Source organism: Neophocaena asiaeorientalis, unplaced genomic scaffold (assembly GCF_003031525.2).
Source record: "Neophocaena asiaeorientalis asiaeorientalis breed wild unplaced genomic scaffold, Neophocaena_asiaeorientalis_V1.1 scaffold43, whole genome shotgun sequence".
NCBI lineage: Eukaryota > Metazoa > Chordata > Mammalia > Artiodactyla > Phocoenidae > Neophocaena > Neophocaena asiaeorientalis.
In genome coordinates this window covers 7,513,968-7,518,857 of record NW_020173674.1, presented here as the reverse complement: position 1 = coordinate 7,518,857, position 4,890 = coordinate 7,513,968, and positions in this window count along the sequence as shown.

The following is a 4,890-nucleotide window of genomic DNA, read 5'->3' as shown; positions in this document are numbered from 1 at the left end:
GTACGCAGGTGTGTGTGCCTGTGTAGGTGTGTGTCTGGGTGGGTGCCACTGAGCATATGTATCAGTGTCAGGTTGTCTGTGTCACTGGCAAGGGTGGGCGGGAGGGAGCAGCTGGACCTGGATAGAGACTGAGGGCCTGGGAGGGGAAAGAGGTCCCCAACAGTCCCTCTGGAACCCAGCCCCCTCCTCTCAGGAACCCATAGTGTGGATTCAGCCCAGGCTGAGAAGCCAGCAGAGGCCCCGGCTCCTGGAGAGAACTCCCCAGCCACCCTGTGATGGCCGGCCTCTGCCTGTCGGTCAGTCCCGCCCACCCTGTGGGTATGAGGACAGGATGGATCTGAGAACACCTCCTCTAGCAGGAATGAAGGAACCCCCGAGCCTGACCCTTCTCCCCTGCCCCTAGAAAGATCCAGCCGAGTCTCAGATGCCAGCATCCCTGGAGGCATCCCTGGAGGCAGAAGAAGTTAGGGACCTGAGTGGCCAAAGCACCCACAAAACAGAAGGCTTTATGGTTAACAGATCAGCCGACCTCCCTCCTCTCTTTCTTCCTCTGTCTTCCTTCTCTCTGTCTACTTCTCTGGCGAAAGATAGAGAATGCAAAGCCCTGAAGTCTACCCTGCCCCAAAAGGAATACCCAGACACTGGGAAGGTGGACAAGAGGGAGGGGCAGGAATGAATGGGAGGTTCTCGCCCACCTGACCCCATCCCCCAACACATAAAAATCCAGAAGTGTTTGGAAGCCCCAAGGCAGCCAAGAGGACTGGAGACCCAAGACCCACACCCTAAGACTGATTTCATCACTCCAGGTCCGGACAGCTTCCCCCTTCACCTCCAGGTGCCAAGCAAGAGCCCCCTCCCAGCCCTTGCTGGTTCAGTGAGGCACCAAATGCCTTCACCCAGGACTCCGGTGGGGGCTGAGAGTAAAGAAGATAACAGCCGCCCACAGCCAATTTTTTCCTCTAAGGACCCATCAAGGCTTCAGGGGCCCATACCCCAGCCCAGAGGACCCAGGGCAGATGGCTCCTTCAGCTGGGGAGGAGGCTGGGACATGAGGAATGTTCCCCTCCTCTTTGGGGGCAGGGGAGCAAGCCCCGGGGCCCTGCAGCTTCCCCTCCCTGCAGCACTCTCTGACCATAACCCTGTCACCACCCCCAGCGTGTTCCCACCCCAGCACAGCCCCCTCCTACTGATTTCCCAGTCTCCCTCTCTCATCACCTCCAACCTTCCCCCGCAAGCTTCTGCTCCTCTCCCTCGGGCCCCCCATCTTTCCCGGCTCTCCACCAACACATGCCCATCTCTGCCTCTAGCACCTGGGCGCCTTCCCCTCTGCTCCCTCCCCATAACCTCCTCTCCCCTTGGCTCCCATCCCCCAGTAAAGCCTGGTCCTCCGCGGTGCCCCCCATTATGGAGCCCTTGGCCTGGCCCTGCTCCCTGCCTTTCCACTTCTCTCCTTTCCCCTCTCCAGCCCCCTCTGCTTTTCCTAGGAAGGCCAGTTCCTCGCTGGTTTCTCCCCTGCAGACCCTTCAGGGCACAACGGGCTCCTCATCCCCTCTGGACGGGCACTGCTTCCAGCCCTTGGGGCTAGCATAGGCTGGGGACCCCCCTTCAGAGCCTCCCTCACAAGCCTTCCGGATGCCCCTCGTTCTCGCCCCATTCCTTCCCCTCAACGACCAGCCCTCCCACTCCTCTCCATTCACCCCAGCTCAGGGCCTCCTCTCTCGCTCCCCGCCGCGTCCCCGCCCGCCTGCCGGTCCGCCCGCCCCGCCGCGGTGCCGCTCGGAGAAGGATGCTCCGCGCGTCAGGGCGGCTGCTCCCGCCGCCGCATCCCTGCAACACCGACTGACGGCAGCATCAGCACCAGTTTCCGCCCCCCGGACGCGAGCATTGGATCACGCTGCGCTAACGGACGAGCTGCGCAGCCAATGCGAAGGCGCAGAAGCCGCCAGTCCCGCTGCTCCACAGGCCCACGCCCCGCGAGGGACCCAGGCGTCCCAGCCTCCCGGCCTCCGAGTTCTTCCCCGCTTCTCGAGGTCCTTAACCCTGGCGCCTGGGCCCCCAACCAGGCAGACCCCCCAACCCAACCCCAGTGACTTTTCCGGAAACCCAGGCGCCCTAGCTTCTCGCCCTGGGATCCCGCATCCCCTGCCCCGCGGGCCCAGGTGGCAGCGCCCAGGCCTGGGGCGAGCCGAAGGGGAGGCTGTGGGCCCAGACTTGGGGGCCCGAAGGAGCAGGTCCTGTGCGGGGGCCCGGGCCGCAGCGCCCTCTGCTGGCAACGCCTTGGAGCGGGCCCGGGCTGCCCGGAGCTTAGGGACGCGGGCTGCTGGGGGCCCTTTCCAGCCCTTGCCTGGCTTCCGCCTCCCACTGCCCGAAGGCCCCCTGACCTCCCCTAGAACTGAGGAGGGCTCTTTCCTGGGAAAAGGACAGAGGCGCGGTGGGGGAGGGAAAGGCAGAGATGGGGGCGGGGTAGACCTAGGGGCTCGGGGTTTCCCAACCCTGCCTCATGGGAATCCCAGAGTTTGAAGCCTGATTTCCAGTCCTGCCTGGAACTCTGGACTGGGATAGGAGTAGGTTGAGGGGTAGGGGCGTGGATGCACACTGCCCGGACCACAGAAGGGAAGCTGGCAGCATCTCACTTCAACCAGAATTTTCAGAGTGAATGTGGTGCTGGGGTGAAGGTCTTCCCTGTGAGGGCGTCTGCATCACTATGCATGGGTATGAGTTTGGAAAGAAGGGGACCCCCTTCACTCACTCATCCAACCCAAGGTGGACCTGGCACCTAGCGTGTGTATCACAAAGTTGGACACTGGGCTTCTGAATGAGGGAGGCAGTGTGTGTGTGTGTGTGTGTGTGTGTGAAAGACCATTCTGCCAGCTCACTCCAGGACCCTGATTTCTGTTGCAGGGTCCGTGATCTGCACAGCCAGTGGTAGTTGGCGCTTCCTTAGCCAGAGGCAACATGCAAGAACACTCTCATTCGACCACAAAGGCACTCGGAGGCGTACTCACAGCCATGCACACCTATCCATGTGCACATAGGCGTTCCCAAGGGGACACACAGGGACACGTGCAGAAATGCCCCCCCATGGTACAACACCCACAAGAAGCATATACTTGCTCAAGAACATACACAGACTTATGTACACAGGTGCCTGAGGCAGATGCATGCCTTGGGGGGGAACAGGTGTACACAGGGGACCTGCCCACGAGGTCACCCTGCCCCCCGAGGCACTTTGCACAGAGTGGTCAATTACTGAGTAGATGCGTGGGGACACACCCCCCCACCAGAGAGCTCCCTCCCGGCCTGTAAGGGGATGAGAGGGGGACCCAGGCTGTAGGACCCTAGAGGTTGGGAAGAGAGATCCCTGAGCCAGGTTCTAGACTTGGGGGGCCTACTCTGACCTTGGAGAGACCCTCAGGATGGCCCCACCAAGGCCACTAGAGGAGCCAGAGAATGGGAACTGCTGAGTCAGGGCCTGTGAATGTGAAATTGCCTCTCTGACCCCAGAGCCCACTGCCCTGCCCATCCCCCCCTGCTCCTCTCCCTGCAGGCTACACACACACGTGCAGAGACGTGTCCAGCCAGGCAACAGGACATAGATGGGCACACAGACAGGCGCAGTGACTCACAGAGACTTTCTCTCAGACCCTTATAGATGGGTGTGGGAAGGGGTGGGGGGGAGGGCAGGGGCAGGGAAAAATGCAAGAGTGAGCACTCGTCTCTGGTCCCCACCCCCAGCTCCCTGGGCCACCTTTGCCCGTCAAGGGCAGGAAAGGTCACCTGGCAGCTGCTGCACCTCCCGGCCCCTCCCCCAGCTACAGTGATGTCTCCCCCCACCCAGGTCCAGGCTTCAGAGTACCGGATGTAGGTGGGACCCACCACTTCAAGACACCCCCCCAACAGGCACCCAGCCAACGTGGCCCTTCTCCCACGCGCAGTCCAGTGAGGACACACGGTGGAGGAAAAATGCAGCAAATACAGTATGCATGCCTGTGCGCACATGCACACAATGTGAAGCTCATCTGCCAGATTCACACAGGCAACCATGAAAAGGCGGTCACACGCCACAGTCCCGGGGGAGCAGACCTGGGCACACATTTGCAAACACACACACTGGGAAGAGGCCAGGCTGGGGCTGGGGGGTGGCAGGGAGGGGAGCCAGCCGACCGGGCTGCAGGGATGGAGGCAGCGCAGGGAGCGAGCTGCTCTTCACAGCACAATCGCCGTCTGTTGTTATAGCAACTCAGCCCCCAAATCGTGAAACGGATATTACAGCCTCCAGAGGAGGAAGGAAGGGAGGGGGCTGAAGATGGAAGGAGGGGCAGTGCGGGGGACCCAACGGGGGACAGGGCTGGGGGGCCCAACAGGTGGCAGAGCTGCAGATGAGAAGTAACAGGGTGGGAGGAGGAGGTACCCCAGATGAGGAGTAGGCCAGGGGGAGTGGGGTCTCAAAGGGAAAGATGGGCATGGGGTCAAGGAAGTTTGAGGGAGGGGGCTGAGGCCATTGCCAGGTCCTCAGATATTGTGCTTTGCAGGTGGGAGTTGGGGTGCTCAGGCCTCCACTCCCAGGACAACCTGCAGTTGCTGTAGGACATGCCTCAGCTTGGGGGAGGGGAGCTGGGGAGGTAGCTCCCATTCTCAGACTGCTGTCTAGAGCCTCCTCACCCCAGGGGCAGCCTGGCTCAGCTTCAGAACCTTTCGAAGACCCCCAGTCCACCCTCCTCACCAAGACCAGCCTCTGAAGTGGCCTTAGCCTTCCTCAGGTAGTGGTGACCCCCAAAACCTCCATGCTGCAAACTCGGGAGGGAAGAGCTGGGTTGGGAGAGGCTGCCAGAGGCTGACAGCAGGATCAATATGCATTTCCTCTGGAAATCCCTGTCCTTCCTGCTGGCA